Source organism: Beta vulgaris, chromosome 5 (genome assembly GCF_026745355.1).
Source record: "Beta vulgaris subsp. vulgaris cultivar EL10 chromosome 5, EL10.2, whole genome shotgun sequence".
Lineage (NCBI taxonomy): Eukaryota > Viridiplantae > Streptophyta > Magnoliopsida > Caryophyllales > Amaranthaceae > Beta > Beta vulgaris.
Genome location: NC_079206.1, coordinates 60,038,993 through 60,062,604, shown reverse-complemented (window position 1 = coordinate 60,062,604; position 23,612 = coordinate 60,038,993). Strand labels below are relative to the sequence as shown.

The following is a 23,612-nucleotide window of genomic DNA, read 5'->3' as shown; positions in this document are numbered from 1 at the left end:
AATATTTTATGTAATCCTGTAATTGGGTACTTAAATAGTTTTTGGATGGCAGGTTTAGTCCTAACTCTGTGAAATTGTTAGAAAGGATTAGCACTTTGGATGATGATGGTTAGGCTAATTGGGGAGTTTTTATTATCTTCATTTCAAGGACTGTTTTGTTTTGTTTTAGCAAGGTTTTTATGTGTATCTGGTTTGCTGAATTTGTGGACAAAGCAAACCTAATTGTAGTTGTATCTATGTGCAATTGGGTATTTCTAGAGCGTGAACGTTGGTGGTGGCGAGTTCAAATCTATGGCCAGGAGAAAAGGGAAAGAAATCATGAGAGTAATTAGCTTTGTGCTAAATACTTTTTCTTTGTTATGTATTAGGTATTGACATTAGAAATTTCGAATGGTTTGTAGGATCGTTCTGGCAATTATAGAAGTTCTAAGAAAAAATTTAGCTTTGTGCAAAAGATGCAAATTTGTTCTGTTAGATAAGGTTAGCACTTTGAGTGATGATGGTAAGCTTGGAGGGGAGTATTTTAGGCTAAGTGTGTGTATTGTGGAGAAGTTTTGGTGCTTAAAATTTTTAAGCGACTGTATTTTAGGCTCCGTTTGGTAGGGTGTAAAACGTTTTCTCGGAAAACTGTTTTCCTTTATTTTCAGTTTTACATTGTTTGGTTGGCAAAAGAGTGTAAAACCGTTTTCCCTTGGGGTAAAATTACTCTCCCAATGATGGAAAACCATTTTCCTTTCAAAATGAAGGGAAAACTGTTTTCCTTATCTCTCTTGTACACTTTTCTCACTACCTCCTTACTTTCTCTTTCATTTTCCTTTCATTTCATCATTTTCCTTACATGAAACCAAACAACGGAAAACTAATTTTGGAATTGTGTTTTCAATTGTAAATTGTTTTCCATGAAAATCATTTTACACTGAAAACGTTTTACGCCCTCCCAAACGGAGCCTTAGACATGTTGTTAGAGGGGTAACATTCTTCAAAAAGGTCTAATGTAGTGCTTGGGCAGTAGTAGTGTAGTACTGTTCCTCAAAAAGTTTGAAGTGTTTGTATTATAGACATATTTCTAATTGTGATTATGGTTTCTAGAAGAGGAGAGAAGGAAGAAGAGAGATTGTGTTTGTGTGTTCTTGACTGAACAGAAGGCACTGATTGTATAGGAAAAAATCAGGCCAAAACGTTGCAGAATTCCAACAGCCACACACGCATAGCGTGTGGGTCCAAAACTTTAGTTAAGTTTATTCCCCAAAGCCCAAAGCCCATGGCCCGGTCCGGGCGGGCGGCGCGCGCGTGTGTGATAGCAAGCCCAAACCAATCATATCATCCAACCACAAAAGCATCTCTAGAACCAACTCAATAGATGGAAGGAGGGAGGAAATATATAAACATGATGAAATTCCCTCCCACAAGCAATGTGGGACAAACAAGAAAATGAGCCAAGGCTTTTCCAAGCCTTTACTCCAACAATCCCCCACAAAGGCTCAGAAAAGCAAAAGAAATTCCTGGGTAAGGAAAGGAAAGTACTTAAGCACCAATATCTTTCGATTTGAATTGATGCATAGTGAAATGAGGCAACAACTTACTATAGTGAGTGAATTACTCTTGAACTCACCAGAGTTCCGTTGAGACCCCCACAACACATACCTACCTTAAGATCGTGCAATCTCCGCGATACATCACAAGCGCTTTATAGACATGCGCATACCTTGGGTCTAATAAGTGCTCTAGAAAGACAGCCCAGTCTTTCATAGAAGGCGGCTTAACCTCCACACTTACGTAGGTAGTCCATCAAGTGTTTCTCAATAACACCACCCCGGAGGGATATGGAACTATTAAGAGCAAAATGCTCAACCTCTCAATGTATATCCATCAAGTGCGTCTCAGAAGCACCACCAATAGGCTATGGATAAAAGCACTACCATGTGTCATAGGGATGGGAAATGTAGTACAAGTTAAGATTTCATGGCTTCGTTTGACCACAAACGGGTATCCACCATAAGATCTCAACTAATGGGCTTTAGTCCCATCCCCCTCGACGACTCTAGGACAACTCTCCTAGATAACCCCTTAGTAAAGGGGTCTGCAAGATTTCTTTCGGACCTCACATAGTCCAAAGAAATCACCCCATTTTTCAGGAGTTGTTTGACGACTCCATGTCTGATCCGTATGTGTCTCTTCTTACCATTGTAGACACTGTTCTTAGCAACACCAATGGCTGCTTGAGAATCACAATGAAGAGAGATAGGTGAACCCTGTCCACCCCATAAAGGAACATCAGACAACAAGTTTCTCAACCATTCAGCTTCTTGCCCTGCCAACTCGAGGGCAATGAACTCAGATTCCATGGTGGAACGTGCTATACAAGTCTGCTTCGAAGACTTCCACGATATAGCACCACCACCAAGGGTAAACACATAGCCACTAGTTGAACTAATCTCATCATTACCAGATACCCAGTTTGCATCACAAAATCCTTCAAGAATAGCAGGAAATTTAAAATGCAAACAAAAATCAACAGTTCTTTTTAGGTATCTGAGAAGACGATGAAGAGCACTCCAGTGTTCATTACTAGGGTTATGTGTATATCTACTAAGTCTACTCACTGCATAAGCTATGTCAGGTCGAGTACAGTTCATGAGGTACATCAAACTACCTATGATTTTCGCATATTCACTTTGAGAGACACTTTCACCTAAGTTCTTGGTCAAATGAATACTGGAATCATAGGGAGAACTCACTGGAACAACATCAAAGGAATTAAACTTTTTAAGCACCTTTTCCACATAATGAGACTGACTAAGGAAAATGCGACCGAAGACTCTCTTAAGTCTGACTCCTAAAATCACATCTGCTTCCCCCAAATCTTTCATCTCAAATTTTGAAGACAAGAAAAGTTTAGTATCATTAACCACCTTTAAGTTGTTACCAAAAATCAGCATGTCATCCACATAAAGACATATAATCACACAATCTGATCCTATCAATTTTGAATAAACACAAGAATCAGAATTGTTTACAATGAAACCATTTGACACCACAGTACTATCAAATTTTTCATACCATTGTTTTGGTGCTTGTTTGAGACCATATAAGGACTTCCTCAATTTGCACACTCACTAGTGGAAAAAACATCAAGTGCTCCGGTTAAAAACCGTACAAGTGCTCCGTATTTGACCCGTAGCAGATGTCATACGAGCACTTGAGCATTTATCAAGTGCTCCGGTTGAAAATCGGAGCACTTAGATTCACTAGTGCTCCGGTTGTATTAAAAACCGGAGCACTTGTGAATATTATATGCTCAAAATAATTCAAGTGCTCCGGTTGATAAGAAAAAACCGGAGCACTTGTGAATCAAGTGCTCCGATTTTTTCTTATCAACCGAAGCACTTGGCTATTTTTTTTTTTAAAAAAAAAACCACTGCTACTGCCAGCATGCAAGCTAGCAGCAGCCAATAGCCATCCTCCCATCACTCCTTGTAACAACGACAATTCCATCCTATTAGTAACAAACGACTAAATCAATATCCAACAGTCGGTACCTTCTATCTTAGGTACTTACATATTAGCTGCCACCTTGGTATAAAAAATTCCTTCAAAGAATTACCAAGGTATCAAGTATAATTGGCCCAGGCTTAAGTATGGAATCAGAACCTGTGCGAAAGCCTAAAACTTCAATCAAAACTATTTGAGCTTTAACCCAAATAACATTGAAAACAAACACGCTTCTAATCACCAAAATTACGAATACATAATTGAAAGGGATGGGGCAAAATTCTAAAATCCGTAAATGTACCCTCTTTTCCCAAAAAAATTCAAGCTGCATATATAGAGAACCAAAACCTTCTGTATCATCTCTCTCGACTGTTGTTGACTACAAGAAAAGAAACAAGATTTACTTAGCAGATGCAGCCAACTTCTTCGAACCCTCTTCGGCTTTCTTGTCTGAATCAGCAGCCTTTCGCTTGTCCTTCCTTTCTCGCTTCTTTAGAGAAGTCATATGAGCTTTGAGAATGGTGGCATATGATGCTTGAAAGCGCTGGTGTTTCTTAGGACCCACCTGACAGAAAATTAAAGTTGAAAATTTTGTAAAAACATATGAAAGGTTATGGAAGAAGGATTACAAGTCTACTCCAGCACCGAAGCTTCTTTAAGGACAACTCATGTTGTATACATAACATTAAAAGCATAACTATTAGAAATTCATATTTTTCATCTTTACTTCTCAACCAGCATGCAAGCATAACTATTAGAAGGACCATTGGGGTTCTTCTTTACTCCAATGATCTCAAGATTAAAAGAACATTTCAGTTCAGGATGAGTGACATTAGCCTTGGTGAACCGCAAACCTGATGGACGGATAAACCGTTCATACTTTGGAGGTTTTCAAGTGACGCAAATACGGAAAGAAATGGGTAGGTCAAATATCCTCTTCAGTGAGGCCCTTTCCTTTTAATGAATGACGCAAAGTCGCAAACCATGAGTGTACAATAAAAAGTTGTTTAAGTGTGGAAACAAATAAGTCAATGCCAAGCTGCAATAAGAAAAACATGTGTACATCTTCTCAAACAATTATTAACCATTACTTTGCATGTCCACTATCTTATGCAAACTATGTGGCATGGGTACTTCTTCTGGGTCACGTACTCGTACCCGCACCCGTACCCGATACGATACGTATCCTGTATGGGTACGCGTACCCTTTCCTAAAATTTCAAAATCTTGCCGTTTTCTGTCCCCGTACCCGAATCTGCACCCGTATCCGTACCCGTCTATGTGCAACCTAGTATGCAAATCATTGGCAAGGCTAGGTATGGCATCGAGATTCAATCAGACTAGTTTAAACACTCACACGTCAGCCTAGACCAGCACAAAACCTGAGAACTAAGATGCTAAATGAAAATATTCTGCAGTATAACACAAACCTTAAATTTGCTTTTATCAGATGATTGCACACGGCAGACAAGTCCACCCAGCGCGTCCTCAGTTATTGTGACAGAATAAATATGGGCAGATTGTTTTTCTACCTGTAAACCAAGTTGGAATTGAAGAGGCCATTTTTTTAAAAGTCTAATAGAGAGATTATTGACATACACTTGAATTTTACCTTTCTAAATAGAGGCTGGCCTAGTGTAAGAGGTGAGACAGATACTCTACCATTTAATGCCTCTTCCAACCTGTTGCTGAGACTGTGGTCTTTATGGGCACACCAAGTTTGCTGTCCCAAAAAAAGACCATAACCAGGATTAAAAGACACAGATAAATAGCATAATTCCGGTACCAAAGTATATTATGATTCATGGAAAAAAAGCACAAAATCCAAACAAGGAGGACAATGGTGACCTAAATAGTGCTGCAAACATTGTATTTACAGTTCCCAAACTTGAAAGATCCAGCTCAAGTTCTTGACTTTCTGAATCAACAGCCTAGTTTGCAAATAAAAAATATTCAGCCAGCTGGAAGAGATATGAATTGGGAAACCAGAGCCCAGAATATATAGTTGTAATATCAAGTAAACTTACAGCTTTGCTTGGAAAAGAAAAGACACAGTAATAACATAAGTACATAACATGCTTTGCAGCTAGTCACCTCAAAACCAGCAGCGTCAAACTGACGCCTTTTCTCAGGATCTGATAGTATGTTGTAAGAGAATGTGACCTCTTTGAACATATCCCCTGCCTTAGGATCATTTGCATTCTTGTCAGGATGATACTTGAAAATTCACAATAATTGTCCAACTCAATTGCAATAATAATCATTACTACTACCTATGTTTCTAAAAGATTGTTACACACTCTGACCACTAACATCTCTAGTTATGTATTTGTAAAAATTATAAAAGTAGATATTAATGAAATACATATTACGACAAATCTAACAAACACATGACTATGTTTTTCCTAACATATAAATAACGAACAATGGTCAAAGTAAAATTTGTGAATAGTGAAAAATGTCAAATTGTAACAATCTTTAAGAAACGGAGGAAGTACATAATAACAGCTTGGTATGTTTGTCATCATTATTTCTGTTAGTGGGCATGCTTTTTAAGGCCGCAATACTCGACCTTTCATTTGCGTTGAACTCCTGTAGCCCAGTCACACTTTCACAGAGGTTCTGGAAAAGAAAGCACACGCTTAATTCATCTATCTAATGTCTTGCTTTCTTCTAAGTCATCTACATCACCTATATACATCACACGTTTATCTTAAGGTGAGCACAAAGAGAGATGTAATATAAAATACCAATAATTCCCAACTGATATTTCCAAAACAATGGGGCTTTGAAAATGTATTTCAGACAGAGTCTATGATTCAATATCACGTGTAACACTACAAACAATGTACAGAAGAAGGCATGTGTGTTCCCGTTTCTTCTTTATAGTATATATCCCCTTGATTCCTTTGACAAACTAAGAGCCATGATGAGATCATAGGACTTAAAAGCCACTCATCATCCAAGTACTTTTGACATCCCTTACTTTAAGATATTAGGTGATACATTACATAGACCAGAACAATGAAGCCAACCTAATATAGGACAATAACCTTGACAAATCCTCTATAACAAAGGGATCAGTCCCTAGGTCTACAGTACAATGCAGATGCCATGGCAGATCTTCGAATCACTCTACTTTCCACCACAGTCTAATCTGTGTAATAATTCCCATCCACATATTTCTACACGCCAATAAACCCTTCCCTCACCAAGATGAAATCAGAGTTATATTGGCCACTGCATTTACAATTTTACACATAATAACTTCTATCTATTCCAAATTTCAAGCTTTAAAGTTCAATATAAGTAACTCATTGACATCTCATTAGTTACCAAGTATTTTCGAACCAGTGACCTTCAACAACGGCTTTAGCCAAGCATTACTCTTCATTTAGACAAAAGTTGATCTAGGATAATAGATAAGGGAGAGGAGGCACCTTTACAAATGTTTCAATTTACAGCGCAAGTAATAAAGAATAAATTTAATATTTAAGTACAAACACAAAAAGTAGCATTCCCTCAAATAAATCCACCTATACCTAATGCCCTATTTGGAGGAGCAAGCAGCATCAATAACTGGATAGCCAGCAAGGTCCGCTGAGCTTCATGGAAGCTCTGTTGACCCCCACCAATAACTCTCCACCTTTATCTTTCCTCGTTTCTCTTCCTGTTCAATAATTAAAAAAAAGCCTCTTCTTCCTAGACATACTACTAGCCCCACCTAGACGGATAAATTTGATAGTTTCACTGACTCCCCAAAACCTGATTTTCGTTGAATTTGGTCAAAGATGAAGGCCTTAGAAGAACTGCAGACAACTAGAGAGAGAGAGAGAGAGAGAGAAAATAAATTTAAAAAATCTACAATATGAAACTTCTAGATCTGATTTCAACGTATAAGAACATATAGATTCACAGTAAAACAAAATCTGAAATAAAAAATGAAGGAGATGAGAAGTAAAAGAAAAATACCTTCGGCAGAAAATTGAAAAGGATTTGTGGATTCGTAAAATTGCCGATTGATCGAATGAGTACGCAATTAATTGGTTTACGATTGAAAATTTAGGGTTTTTTTGTTCCTTATATTTTTGCAAAATGTGAGTTGTAGTTGGATTTTTTATTTTTTTTTGGGTACATAATGGTGGTTTAAGAAGCAGATCTGAAGTTTGGGAGGAGAGAGCGCGGAAGAAGTAGATCTGAAGCAGAAACCGATGAGGGTAGAAGGCTTGGCAGTCACGAACAACTTGCCACCGCAAATCAGCTTGCTCAATTTATGAGAACTCGCTTAATGAAGTCGATTTCTCCCGAAAATGCAATCCAATTGAAATCTAGGGTTTAATGAAAAAGCAAATGGAAGAGAAATTCGAATGAATTATACTATGCGCCATTCAAATTCAAAGTGTTTGCAGGCCATTATTTGATCGAAGAAGAAGCGAGAGATTATAAAATCTCCTCGAGAAGAAGAAGCGCAGAGAAGAAGAAGCGATTGTGTTTGTTCGTTGGAAAACAGAAGGTATGAAGAAGTTCGACGGGCGAGAGAGGAGGGTTCAACTTCCAATTGACGGGAAATAAAAGTGAAGCGCAGTACTTACACCTATAGTCGAAAATAATTATTTGGAGGAAAACTTGACAAGTGCTCCGGTTGACTAGTCATACGGAGCACTTGACATCATGTGCTCCGGTGAGATATTCAACCGGAGCACTTGTGAATTTTTTATATTAAAATTTTCACAAGTGCTTGGGTTGATTATTCAACCGAAGCACTTGACAAGTAGCACAAGGAGTTTTTTCCACTAGTGACTTTATCTTCTTGACCTAACACCACGAAACCCTCAGGTTAAGACATGTAAATCTCCTCCTCTAAGTCACCATTCAGGAAAGCAGTCTTAACATCCATCTGATGTATAACTAAGTCATGAATAGCAGCAAGAGCAAGCAGGGTCCTAATAGTGGCTATCTTAGTCACAGGAGAATAAGTGTCAAAGTAATCTAGTCCTTTCCTCTGAGTGAAGCCCCTGATGACAAGCCTAGCTTTAAACCTCTCTGATGTTCCATCAGGTCTCAACTTCTTTTTAAAGATCCATTTACTATCTATGGTCTTTGATCCCTTAGGTAAGTCAGTCAACTCCCAAGTAGAGTTAGACACTATGGAATCTAACTCGCTCTTAATGGCCTCTTTCCAAAAACTGGCATCCACAGATCTCATTGCCTCATCAAAGGTCTTTGGGTCCTCTTCTATCATGAAAGCATAAACTAGTTCATCACTCAACAAGTCAACACAAGAACTTTCAGATAGAAAAGCAGTAACAAAATCAGAACCGAAAGTCTTTTGCTACTCTAGGTCTCTTACTTCTCCTAGGTCATCTACAACAGAAAACTACTAGCATGCATGTCAACTGAACTACTACTCAAAGTCAAATCACAGGAGTATCATAGTAGGAAAACATATCATGCGTAGAACAAGTAGATAAATCAACAGCAGGAGAAGAACAAGAAGGCACAGATGCAACATCACCTTTTTTCAAAGGAAAAACATGTTCAAAAACTCAGCATCTCTGTACTCACAAATAGACCTATCACTCAAAGACATGAATCTATAGCAGCATGAGCATAACCAATGAATACAGCATCAAAAGTCTTAGGTCCATGTTTGACTTTTTATAGTCAGGAAGCCCAACTTTGGCTAGACACCCCCACACCTCAGAAACTCAAGTTTGGAGGATAACCCTTCCATAGCTCATAAGGGGTCTTATCTAACTTTTGTGAGGAACTCGGTTAAGAACATGACAAGCTGAAAGAACAGCTTCCCCCACATTTCATCAGGCAACCCAGAACTTACAAGCATAGCATTCATCATATTTTTCAAGGACCTATTTTTCCTTTCAGCTATACCATTTTGTTGGGGTACATAAGGAGCACTAAGTTCATGAATGATTCCCAATTTCTCACAATGGTCATTCCAAGAGAAGTTCTCATATTCTCTACCCCTATCAGACCTAACCCTCTTGATTTTCCTATCAAGTTGGTTTTCTACCTCGGCCTTATACTTCAAAAAAGCTTCCCCTGCCTCACTTTTGGTCTTAAGAAGGTATAACTTAGTGAACCTCGAGTAATCATCAACAAAGGAAATATACCAGAATTTTCCTCCTCTACTTCTAGTGTTCTGAAAGTCAGCTAAGTCTGTATGAACCAATTCTAGAAGTTGGGTGGTCCTTTGAGTCACGTTTTGCAAGGTTTCTTGGTAAATTTTGCTTCAACACAAATAGGACACTTAGAAAACTCGGTTGAGGACAGATTAGGAATCAATTCTAAGGTCCTTAGTCTCTTAATAGAAGCAACATTCACATGTCCTAATCTACCGTGCCATAAATTTAAAGACTCAGCAATATAAGCAGAACCACAAACAGTTTTATTAATAGCAGATACAGAAGAAGCAACATTTAAAATAAACAAACCCCCACTCAGATACCCTTTCCCCACAAATTCCCCACCACGAGTCATTACAACCTTGTCAGCCTCAAAAACAATTTTCAAACCAGCTTTGTTTAACAAGGCACCAGACACTAGGTTACGACGCATAGTAGGAACATACAAGACATTTGAAAGGGAGAGGGTTTTTCCAGAGGTAAGTTTTAGAGTGACCTTTCCATGTCCAAGCACTCCAGCAGTTGCTGCATTCCCCATGTAGACGCACTCACCTTCTGTTGCATCCTGGAAGTCATGGAGCAGCTCCTTGTTCGAACAGAAATGCCTTGAAGCCCCGGTGTCCAGAATCCAGTCAGAACGATTTTCGACCAGATTTGCTTCAACAACCACAGCAGCAATAACTTCATCCGAAACAGCAAGGTTAGCTTGAGGAGTTTCTTTTTGGACAGAACCTTGGCGTTGAGGAATTGGTAAGCCTTATGATCAGGCTTTCCACACACATAGCATACAAAAGTCCTCTTTTGAATCTTACCACTTGGTTTGTTCACTTTTCCTTGCTTCTTACCCTTGTTGAACACCTTCTTACCCTTACCCTTGAACTTGTCAGAACCTGGCGCAGCAGCAGATTCCACCAGATTGGCTTTGGTAACATTGACAAGAACCGAGTCCTGATTATCCTTGATTCGGTTGGCCTCTTCGATCCTCATATGACTGATTAGATCCTGAAGAGACAGGAACTCTTTCCTATGTTTCAGATTGTTACGGAACTCCCTCCAGGAAGGAGGAAACTTTTCCAGCAGAACATTGGCCTGGAAAACCTCACAAATTTTCATGTCCTCATTTAAAACATCAGCACACAGATTCTCATAGACATGAACTTGGTCCATGACAGGTTTGTCATCAACCATTTGGAAAGCCAGCCACTTTCCTACAACGTACTTTTGTTTCCCAGCATCATCAGCCCCATATTTTTTCTCAAGGGCTCCCAAATCAGTTTAGACGACTTATGAACCATAAACAAATCAAACAGATTATTAGTCATCAGATTAAGGAGATGGAAACGAACTGTTTTATTGTCTTTTTCATATTTTGTAATTGCATCCTCATTCTGCTTAATAACAGTAGCAGAAGGAGAAGTTGAATCAGCAGAAGCCGTAATGGCAGTAGGGCAATTGTTGAACAGGACGTAATCAACATCCATTTGCTCGAAAAACATAAGAAGTTTTTGAGCCCAGCGTTTGTAGTTATTTCCATCAAAAGACTCAAGTTTGGACAGATGAGCCATTGATTTGGTTGAACTTTCTGCCATTGCAAATAATAATAATTGCTTTTAAATTGTTGGAATAAAAGATTCGCAAAGGCAGAAATTAAGCTTTCAAAAACTGTGCCGTGATAGGAGATCACTGACTTGAAAGCAATTACGGCCCGACACTGGTGGTTATCGAACGTGGCCGGAATGCTCCCCAAGGTTAACACAGTAGCTAAGAATGCCACCACTAGCAAACTGAGCTTTGGAGATTAACACGAAAAACCCAGGAAGAGAGAAGAGAAGAGGAGAGAAGGAAGAAGAGAGATTGTGTTTGTGTGTTCTTGACTGAACAGAAGGCACTGATTTTATAGGGAAAAATCAGGCCAAAAACGGGCAACAATCAAGACAGAATTAATTGGGCGGATAATTAGGGATTGCCATGAATAATGTAACGGTCAAAACGTTACAGAATTCCAACAGCCACACACGCATAGCTCCCGGGTCCAAAACTTTAGTTAAGTTAAGGCCCATGGCCCTGGCCCGGTCCGGGCGGCGCGCGTGTGATAGCAAGCCCAAACCAATCATATCATCCAACCACAAAAGCATCTCTAGAACCAACTCAATAGATGGAAGGAGGGAGGAAATATATAAACATGATGAAATTCCTCCCACAAGCAATGTGGGACAAACAAGAAAATGAGCCAAGGTTTTTCCAAGCCTTTACTCCAACAGTACTTAAGGTGCTTTATTTACAATGAGATGTTGATATTTGATGGAGCGGGTTTGCTTGCACTCCAAATTATAATTTCCATGCATGAAGAAATCTTTTTCTTAAATTCGTTGTTGAAGAAGACACTTTTGAAAATCCTGGTCCTTGTTAATGTCACTTTATCAGTTGCGGATGAGACTACTATTAAGAGCTTTGACATTTCAAATTAAACTGCCTTCAAATGGTTTTCAAAATCAAAAACTGCAATTGTTATAATTCTAAGAGCTGCTAAATCAACATGTCTTACCATGATAAACATGTAAAGTATAAAATGGTTCATAATAACCCATCCTAGTTGCCCATTTTTAGTACTTGATTAAAATTCAAGTGCTATATAATATATGTATGCTTAACTTCCTACAATCCTTTTTTATTTTAGGATTCTACTGCTGCCATCTTACTTTTTGGAAGGATTGGAGAAGCAGAGAACTTTGTGAATGCTAACATCCATTAAGGGTCAGGTAATCATATATCTTTCTGGCACTATTATCACTTAGTTCAGTTACTCATGCGTCCTAAGTGCTTTCTGTATGAACCACTTAAGCATTCGCATCATCATTGGTCCGCTTTAGTCAGTAATAAGCAAAACTATAGATGTTTATTTGGAATATATGATGCATTGGGCCTGAAAAAATTACATCGAGATGGTTATGTAGATTCATAAAGAAAGGTTATTAGACGATTATGGAATAATTTTCTACATATCTCTTCCTTTGGCATGAGGATCAGTTATATCATTATATCATCTTATCATGACGTGAAGATGTAATAAAGTTCTGTTTGGGAGTGAACTCTGAATACATTTGCTATTTTCATGCCCTAATATAGTGATATCCATAGTACTCTAGAGGCTTTATATACTTCCCTAATAATTTCTCCAATCATATGTACCTTACGACCTCTGACCTGAGTTACTATCACGCTTATTATTCAGAGAGCAAGTATTAGACGACATAATCTCACATTAATTTATTGTGGAACATTAGAAGTTACCATCCCAAAAAGTAAAGTGTCGCCTTCAAAATAGGAACCTTGTTCTCACAATAAGTTATGGTAAGACTTATTATAAAATAGATGTTGAAAGGGATTGTAGCCTATTCTTTTCAGCTTGAAAACTTTTTGGTCTAATAAGTTCATATAAGGGCTAGTAAACCCAATTCACAACTATAAATAAGTTTAGGTAAGACTTAACTAGTTTGATTGGTTGAGCACTTGAGGACCTATTAGTTGTCGTCTAAAGAAAAAAAAGAAAAGAAAACCTAGATCTAATTACAAATATAAAGAGACTAATTTCTATTTGGTGTTTTTCTTCTTCTTCTCCTATTCTCCAAAAAGCCTCGTTTATAATTCTTCCATCTTTTCTATTCACCAAAAAATTTAATTTAGCACAGGGCCCCTAATTTTATGAGACGACCCTGGGTTAGAATATATGTTGGATTTCAAGTGTATATATACAAACTTAGAGTATGAAGAGTATACGGTGAAATTAGCTGTCTGGACCAAAATTTCTGGTTAGCACAAACAATATTGGCAACACAAATTTAAGACGCATTATTAAGCTCTTTCTGAAACAAGCTGGATGGCTAGATATTTTAGGAGAATATAACTTGGAATGGGAGCATAAGCGTAAGCACTACCATACTATCCCTGATGCGATACTTTTAACTGTAGATGCCACGAGATGATGGCTCTTTGAACAATATTTGTGTCACATTACATGATGAAGGTCGGAGCTGCTTACTTATGACTAGTTTAGGAAAAAGCATATGATAAATCGTGCCTTGTTCAGGGAATTTTATATAAGGATACTTAAGGTGGTTTTGGGGAGCTTGAGACTGTTGTTAAAGAGTCAAGCTAATGGATTATGGATAAATCTGTTAAAGGGTGGTGGTGGTTTGATGCTTTATGTTTTCCTTTCTTTGTTCTTTGTAGTTGTAGTTGGTTATGATTTTGGAGTTTTGACCCACAAGGGTGGTTTTCAGTTATTACTTATTAATGCTTTTTGAACTACTCTGATTAACAGAGCATAGACATCATAAATTTCATTCATTGATTAGATTAATGTTGGACTACAGTCCTGTAATGTTACTTTAGCAGATTATTTACAAGAGACTCGGAGAAACCAATTAGAACTCCATATATACTCCGTTATCTATTAATATACTTTTTCATGGACATACTCTATTATTTGGGAGGGCCCGGTTTGGCCTTCAAAAGTAGATAGAGGAGATGATGACGATTCCAAGATGTATCCATGTGACATGTGGATATACATATAGCTTCTAATTTGGTTATGTCATCTCTGGAAAGAAGCATCAGGCGCACCTGGTTCCTCGGTATCTAGTGGCATCCATATACGGCAAAAGGAAGAAATTTTTCTCCGTCAGTCACTTGATGCTGAATTGTCTTAATCGGGCCGTCAACAGCCATCCCGGGTAGAGAAAGGTTTCATATGTCTAGTGATTCGGCAAAAAAACCGGACCGAACCCGGAAAGGAAAACCCCGATTCGAATCCGTTTGAAAAATCTGACTCCGAGTAGAAGGGGGTTCGGATTCGGATATTGCGAAGAATCCGACTACCTCTGACGAGACTCCTACTCATTTTAGACTCTTACCTCGACTCCGACCCGACTTTTTAGTCCGACTTGGACTTAAGTCTCATATTTGACCTTACCTAATTGGTTTATTTTCTTTCTTTCATTTTTTTCTACCTCAACTTCATAAGTAGTTTCCATCAAAAGGAAAAAAATACAGGAAAAAAAAAACTCAGAACTTTAACATGGCAATATTCAGCTGATTATTTACAAATAGAGCTTGGCGTAGTTTAATTGCTTCTTCTAGAACCATAAACTCTACATTTTTCTCTCAATCTCAACCTCGGTCTCTTCAACCTCGATTACACCATGGTAATTATTTTGAAGCTATTTGAGAGAGCTCTGGTGCACGTTTTGGTGGTGAACAGGTGTAAGTGCGTCGGGGAGAGAAATCGAAGGGGAGGGGGTGGGTGGTTGGGCTGGCGGGGGAGGGGTATGGGTTATGGTCGAGGGGAGGGGAGGGGAGGGGGAGGGGTTGCGGCGGTGGAGGGGAGGGGGAGGGGGAGGGGGAGGGGGTGGGGAGCTGGTGGACGGGAAGGGGATGGGTAGGTTAGGATTCAAACACTTCAATGGGGTTGGGATCAACAGCGAAAAAATTGAAGAGAGAGAAATCAAGGCAGGAAATCCAGTTGGAAGCGTAGGCACCTGCGAAGCAAAGAGTGGAGGGTGGTAGTTTTAGTGGTGATGCAGCAGTGGGAGGTAGGGTTGCCAGTGTTGGAGCTATTGTGGTGGAGAGAGAAATGTAATACGAGTGGAAATGTTGGCAATCGTCGAATCCTGAATTCTCACAAACCAGACGCGTAAATAGTGAATAAAGTTTGTAATGGAAACTTAACGGTAGGGGCAGGCCATGTATTTTTCAAAACCTCTGGGGCATCAGGTGAATTGTTGAAAACGTGAGGTACCAGGTGAATATTGTGAAACCTTAGGGGTTTCTGGTGAAAAAACCGAAACTTTTTTTATATTAAAAGATCAGAAATTCTGGTCCACCGGTGTAAATTCCGGTGCTGTCCGATCCAAATTCTGGTCCGACCCTGGTTGCACAGCCTTACATGTATTCACTAAAATCATTTTAGTCACATGCTCGTTATATTTGGTCATATATTTGTTGTGTGTCTTGGGGCATGTTAATTATATTATTAAAATGTGTTCATTGTATGTTTAAACGATTATGTTCATATTATTGTAAACTTGAACATTTTGTTTTAACTATTGCTCTTTTCTTTCTTATATCAGTTCATTTCGACTAGTTCAAATAGCTAATAATACGTTACAGTGTCGAAATCTCACAAATCAAATCAATTGGAAATGGGAGGAAGTTCGGAAGCAAGACTATATTGTTAATGAACTCAATAGTATTTAGTTAGCAATAAATATTATTTTGTAAGACTCTGGTGTTCATATGGGACATATTGTATTATTTTGATTATATGTCTACCTTTGGGTACATACTATATTTTGAATTTACAGTCTTTTGTAATTACTTATTTATCGATAATTATATAACTTTGGGTCATTCATTATAGATCGTATGTTGTTCATTGCAGAATCATATTTGTACATTACAAAGAATAATAATGACAACATAAATATTCATCACAATGAACATATAAGTAATTTGAAATAACATTTGAAGAACTTGGATTAACAAACTAACAATTTGAATCAACAGTAGGTTAACAATTTTAAATTTTGAAAATTCGTAAACATACTGAATTTCGGAATGAGTCGAAATGTTCAATTCAAAATTGCAATTGTTCATTCAACCGGAAGAATATGTTTATTACACTAATTTTTTAATAAAAATTCAATTGCAAATGTTCAATCAACAATAGCATGTGTTCATTATACTACAATGTACATTGGAATAACGGGATGTCAATTGATTTGCAACGCACATGGGGTGAAAAAGTTGAGGGAAGAGAAATTGAGGTGGATCCCACAAATGTTCAATCCAAAATTGCAATTGTTCACCGAAATAATAAAACGATACCGTTTTTGTACCGTGCGCACGTAAAGGAAGGTGCAACCGTGTGCACCTTCGAATTTGTGGAGAAGAATGCTCATCGTACGAGAAGAGGAAAGGCCAAAAAATATGACCTTGAGTTCGTAACACCAGGAAGAAGATTGGTAGTTATTAATGAGGTATTTCAGCTATTTTGCAACGTAAGTTTACCCGTTTTGACTTTTCACATTTATTGATGTAAAACTTTGATTAATAATATCTCTAATTATGTATTTGTAAAAATTATAAAAATTTGATATTCCAAAACTACATATTGAGACGAATTAAATGATATCCCACATGATTGTATTTTTTCCTTACATATTGAGCACAAATAATGATCAAAGTAACAATGATGAATAGTGTTATAAGTCAAAGTGAGTAAACTAATAAAGGACAGGGGGAGTATTTATGAAAAATGCGGTGCGCAAATTTGTATGTGCACTCGGGACTATGTAGCGGAGTGTGGTCCCGGTATAAAACGCGGATCAAAACATACAAAACGCGTAGACCATGTGTAAAATCTGTTAACGGATGAAAAGCAAGTCTGGATTTAACAATTGCAGCCTAATTTCGCACCCATATAGACTTTCAGTCAACTGGCTTAATAAATTGATTTTATTCATGCCTTATTGGTGTTATTACCTATCTGCCTTCCATTATGTTTTCTCAAAAATGAAATGTCTATTTGCCCTCATATTCTCTCCCAAAGATGTTCTTTTTTATTTTTTGTGTAGTTCATTTTCCTTTTTTTGTCCCTTTTTTGTGATTTAGTTGTATCTTCTTTTATTATATGTTCTTTTTTTTTATGACCCATGTTCTTTACAAAATTAAGAGGTATCACAAACATAAATAATAACACACAAAAATAACATGGATATATCAAACAAAGAACAACATATTAATTAGAAAAGAACATGAATATATCAAACAGAGAACAACATATTGTTTATAAAAGAACATGTCATATAATACCTGGAAAACAAAAAAAAATGATCATATTTGGAGAGAAACAAAAAAAAATTGTGAAAATAGTCATAACAACGAATAAAAATATAAAAAGAACATGAAGTTCTAAAACAAAGAACATCATACTGATTATAAAAGAACATGATATAAAATACAATAATGAATGACATATTGATTATAAAAGAACACATACATATAATAGTTGAGAAGCACAAATCTATAAAAATTACAATAATGAATAAGGACATTAAAAAATACATACTTTTTATCATCTCGTGAGAGTGATTTGCCGCAATTGTTGAAAAGTTATAAATGTTTGCCAAAACAAAAATTAATATATAATAGTAGTTTATTTAAAAAAAATAAATTAATGTGATGTTATCATCTAGTTGGAGTGTTTTGCCGCAATTCTTTTTTTTTAAAAAAATTATTTCCTTTTCTTGAAGATTGCGTTTGATATTTCAATCTATGGGTTTTGGAGCAGGACCACATAGAGGAAGGTGGTCTCTAGTCCACCATCCACGCTTTGCAAATTTCGGCAAAATCTTTGTTTTGCTGCTGAATTTCAATGGTTTCCGACTGGCTGAATTTATGTTTGTTGCAAGGTAGCTTGAATTTCACATGATGAAATCAATAAAGACAAACCCTTGAAGGAGAGAGAAGAATAAGATGGAGATAGTGGTGAGGAAGAAATGGAGGAAGATGAATGTTCAGCGCAAGGTCATTCGTTGGGGTATGCGAAAATTGCGAATTATGTATTTCATTATTTCGTTGCATAAGAAATTGTGATGAATGTATTAACTACAACTTTTTCTTTGGGGATTTGTTAGTTTATATGAATTATGGAGGCTATGAATTATGGTTCTGCGAGAAGAAGTAGAAAGGTATATTATATTGGTGGCTGATATGCTTATTTAAGTATTTGATCTTTTCTCTATATGAAGAATGGTTGCTTTAGCAATCTAAGATCATCTATAGGAAGTTAGGAACGTAGTGTTTGAAGAAAGGGAAACATAAGAAAAATAAGACATAAGCAATATCTCTATTTGAATTGAATACTATTTGTGCATGTGATTAAGGAATTATAATAATTTATGGTACTATCTGGCTGTAATATGAATAATTATTACTTTCGGAAATATCGGAATCAAGTATTTCATTTGAAGTATTTGCTTTTAATTTATAGATCGGTTTGAATTAAGTGGTCGGTGGTCAATAGTGACCCAGCATCATATGTAAATTCTTGGATCTATTGATGGCTACTTTCATTTCTTGCATTATCGGAGCAAGAAGACTGTATGTTGGTTGTTTTTCTAATGGTATTGTCAAGATTGAGTTTTCATGCAATATGGAATGTTACGGTTTGTTGCTTTGAATTCATCAGCAGGATAATTATCTAGTAAAATTTATACACTAGGGTACAATTGTACAAAAGTAAAGGGAAATCATGAGAGTATTTGAAGTAGTACTTTAATTTGATAGTGGATACTTCATCTTTTCCTTTTGCGTATTGTTAGTCTAGTGCCAAATTTGTGACATTGTCAGCAAGGATTAGCGCTTTGGGTGATGATGGTTAGGCTAATTGAGGAGCTTTAATTTACTTTATCTTCATTACATCGAAAATTATGCTTAACTGGTTTCCGAGTTTGTGGACCAAGCAAGCCTATTTGTAGCTGTAATGATGTATCTATGTGCAATTGGGTATTTCTGGAGCATGAACGTTGGTGGTACGAGGTAGGGAAGGAAATGAAATTCACCACTAAAACGAACGTAGATTGCAGTAGAAGATAGCGGACTTAGGATAAATAAATGACTTGTGGATTTTCTATCCAAATAGTCTTTCTAGAATTCTAAAATTTTCCAACTATGTAGTTTCCTGATTGTATCAGGAGTGAGTTATCTGGGTTTTGGATATGATCTCTCCAAAAGGCTGCTATTGTGGTGATAAAATGTAGACTTGTCTTGTGACATTATGCATCTTGAGCTTGGAATTCCTGAACCGATCTTGCGTTTTTTCAGTTATAACTTATAAGTGCTTTTGATGTAACCTGGTGAACAGGTCATAGATAACATAATTTAATATCAAAAAGTTAAAGAGACAGATCATAGAAGATAAGCCAATGCAATTTTATTAATTGATTAGATTGTGCATACATATTAGACTAAAACCTGCTGCCTGCTGCCTGCTGCCTGCTGCCATACCATACATCAGCAGCTTTTTTAACTGAGACTCGGACTAACTAACCAACAAGATCAGAACTCATGCTTGATTATTTGCTAACCCATATAATATCATCGGTTGCCAAGAAATGGCATACCGGAGGGCCTGGTTTGGCCTTTAAAAGTATAAAGAGGAGATGATGAGGATTCCAAGAAGATGTATCCATGTGACATATGGATATAGCTTCTAGTTTGGTTCCATCATCTCCGATAAGAGGCACCAACCGCACCTGGCTCCTAGGTATATAGTGGCATCCGTATGTGGCAAAAGGAAGATAATCCTTCTTGTGACATCCGATCAGTTGATGTCGTATTGTCTTAGCTGGGCCTTCAATCGTGTAGAGTTGCCATTTGCCAGCCGGGGTAGTCATAGGCTTCACATTGGTACCCATCAATCCTGCGACAAAGCTAAGACAATACGAAGCCTATGACTACCCCGGCTGGCAAATGACAACTCTACACGATTGAAGGCCCAGCTAAGACAATACGGCATCAACTGATCGGATGATCTCTCCTCTCCTTGCACCTTGGGTCCACATATATCAGGGTGGCTAGCAATAGCATATGGGCTCACCAACTTTGGTAGTGCCTTTTTCTGTAGTCTAGCAGATCGAGGCCCTTCATTTGTGAAATACAAGGGAAACTTTTTCCCAATGACGTTAATGTCATCATATTTATGGAAAACTGTGAGATTTATGGAATCCAAATTTATGTTTGAGCTTGCAATAGAGACAAGTTTGTTCTTTGTAAGATAATGGTTAAGTCGTTTCATATTCTCAAGGCCCCCCAATGCAAATCAGTCTCCATTCTCTGTATCGATAAAAAAAAAAAAGATGTTAGAGAGAGAAAATGCTCCTCAGCCCTTGAACCCTAGCAAAAAGCCCCAATTTAATTTTTCCCCAAGTCATGCTTCCGATCTCCTCTTCTTCCTCCAATTTTTCATCATTATCTTGTCTGCATCTTATCTCTGTAAGTGCAAACGTCTAGTTTTTTGGTTGCTTCTCTTTGCAACTCTTAATCTTCTCTTTAGTCGCCCTAGTTATTTTGCCCCAAATCAATTTTATAGCTTCTGGGCTAATTCATCATCATCTCGAGTCTCGAGGTGTAATTATGATCCTATTTGGAGTGTTAATGTGTTTAATTCATCTCAAGTTATCTCTCAAAAGTCGTTTAATTGGATTAGAGGTTTTCTTTTTCTCGAATTTATCTTTAAATCCGTCGGGGAAATTAGGGTCCTGAGGAGCTTTGCATTTAATGCTTGTGAGTGGTCTTTTCTTTTTTCTGGTTTGGTGTGCTGCAGTAGAGTTTCCTCTGCTGTTATTGGGCTACTTTTGGTGTTTCTAGGGTGTTCGTCTGCAGACCTACTGTTGCAGAGGAAGTTCGGTAGTCTCTCTTCGAGTTTGCTTGCATTAATTGTGATGGATTCACTCATTATGCAAGCTGTTGCCCAATCCCAGGCCGATTACTCAAGACAGGTATATCATCAGTTCTATAAAAGGTATGATTTGGTAAGAATTGTATTCATTCATTCTATTCTCAGTTTTTCTTCTTCCTTAATATGCTCTCTGTCCAGCCTTAAATTCTTTCAGAATTCGTTCTCATTTATTATGGCTACTCCCCCCTCCTTTAAAGATGTTGTTACTTCTAGCCCTAATTCTGCTCCTGCTGATTACTTATTTTCTGAAAAACCTTTAACCCCCCTCTGAAAACCCTTCTGGTAGGCTGTCTCTTGCCTCTGACCCTCCCCCCCCTCCTTCCTTTCCTGAACTTGTGGTGTTAGATGATCTCCCCCAAGTCAAACTTGATATAGAACACCTCTCAAATCATGTTTTTTGCTAAAATGTTTCGGCCCCTCTTGTGATGTGCGTACTATTAGAGCCCGTACAAAATCTGATTGGAAGTTCATCCAAGGTGAAGTTGATTACCTTGAGATGGGCAATAATTGGCTGCTTTTGAAGTTTTCTAATCCCTCTGATGTGTCTCTTGTCTGGAACGAGCGCCCTTGGCATGTTCAGGGTGATTTGCTTATATTACAGCCTTGGAAACCCTTTTTTGATCCTTATCTTGAGGAGATAAAATGGGTTGACCTGTGGGTGCGCATTCCCCGCTCCCAACTGAGTTGCTTAATTATGATTCTATTGCTAACTTATTATCTGCTAATGACATTGGGGCTCTGATCAGGCTTGATCAAAGCTCTCTGTTGAAGAATAAGATTCGGTTTGCACGTGCATGTGTGCGTGTGAATATCCAAGGTCCCTTTTGGAATTTGCTGAAGTATGCAGGGTTGGTGATCTTGTGCATGGGTATGTCATTTGGTATGAAGATTTTTCTTCTGGTTGTTCCTTTTGTGGGGAATCTTCCCATGAAATTGATATTTGTCCTTTGTTGGTTTTCCCAAGAAAGAAATAATGGTGCAGTTGCTTAAAAACCCTAAACAAAAAGACTTATTTTTATCTATGGCTAAAGCCTCTGGGCAAGCAATTCATGAGTCCACTGCTGAGCAAGCTAAAGTGGTTCATGTGCAGTCTAAACATTTTAAGAAGCACCATGTCCCTTCTTCTCTGCCTAATTCTAAGTCTGCTGTTGGTATTCTCCCTACTCCTAAGACTACTGGTATTGTTATTAAAGATTCTGTGCAAGCTGTTCATGTTAATGCAGGAAACTCTCTCCCTCCTCCTCCTATTCATGGAAAAGGTAAAGGCAAGCTGATCTTTGTGAACCCAGTAATTTCAGATGATTCCTCTGATGATGAGGCAACTATTCTGGCCCCTCTAGTCCCTCTCCACCGCCCGCAACCTCCTGGGCTTGAGACTGAATATGCTGGGGAGAGTCTTTCCCCCAGTTGCTCCCCTACTCCTCTGCGAGTCAACTGCCCCTCTGAGCTGCTGAGTGAAGCCCAGCTTCAGGCTCACCACTACCTTACTGAGCCATGTCTGGGACTGTCTGCTACTGGTAAGGATGATGATACTATTTTTTTGGTTGACCCTGCTGGCTCAGGAAGTCTTGGTGAGCTTAGTCCCCTTAATGCTGGTTTTTTTCACTCTCTTCATTCTGATAGCTCCATTGTTAAGCATATTGAGCAACTGGGGATGGATCCCTCTCTCCCAGTCATTCTCTCTTCCCAATCTGGTTCGGTCCGGAGGAGAGTTGATGACATGGAGAGTGATGATGCAACCTCTGCTCTGAAGAGGAAGAGAAATTAATCTGGGTAGCCTCCTTTTTTGTCAAGTAATCATGATTTAAATAGTTTAAATATGTCGATTGCTTTTTGGAATATTAGAGGTGCTAGTAGAAAAAATGCCATCTCTGAGGTGAAGGACTTTTGTAAGAGTTGTAATATAAAGATTATGGTAGTTTGTGAAGTTAAATCCCAATCCCCCCCTCTGTAAGCATTGCGCACCAAGCTGGTTTTCATAATTTCGATTTCATCCCCACCATAGGGTTCTCAGGTGGGCTTTGGCTTTTTTGGAAGTCTTGTAATATTAATCCCTTTTCTTTATCTGTCGTTTTTAAGTCTTCTCGTTTTATTGCTGCTACAATTTCGTTATCTAACTCCCAGACTACTTTCATTGCTGTGTTTATTTATGCGCCTGCAAAAAAGAATTTTAAGCCTGAGTTTTGGTCTGAATTAGAAACTTATGTGGCAAGTCTTTCGTTACCATTTGTGATTATTGGAGATTTTAATGAAATTGGTTCCCCATTAGATAAGCTTGGGGGGCGTCTTTTTGTCAATCTAGATTAACTGTACTAAATCAGTTTTCCTCTCAAGTTGGCTGTGTGGATCTTCCTTTCTGGGTGCTCGGTTTACATGGAGGAAGAAAAAAGCTGGTGCTAATAATATTCTTGAACGTTTGGATCGGGTAGTTGCTAGCCCAAGTTGGTTAGCAC

General features: G+C 38.0%; 1 long non-coding RNA gene across 1 annotated transcript; it reads right to left on the bottom strand.

Annotated features, from left to right (window-relative positions):
* Nucleotides 1-4,792: 4,792 nt before the first annotated feature.
* On the bottom strand, nt 4,793-5,784 carry LOC125497989 (uncharacterized). The gene is made up of 4 exons (XR_008969314.1): nt 5,587-5,784; nt 5,341-5,423; nt 5,105-5,215; nt 4,793-5,024 (listed from the first exon to the last, which is right to left on the bottom strand). It is a non-coding gene; the product is annotated as an uncharacterized LOC125497989 (long non-coding RNA).
* Nucleotides 5,785-23,612: the final 17,828 nt, after the last annotated feature.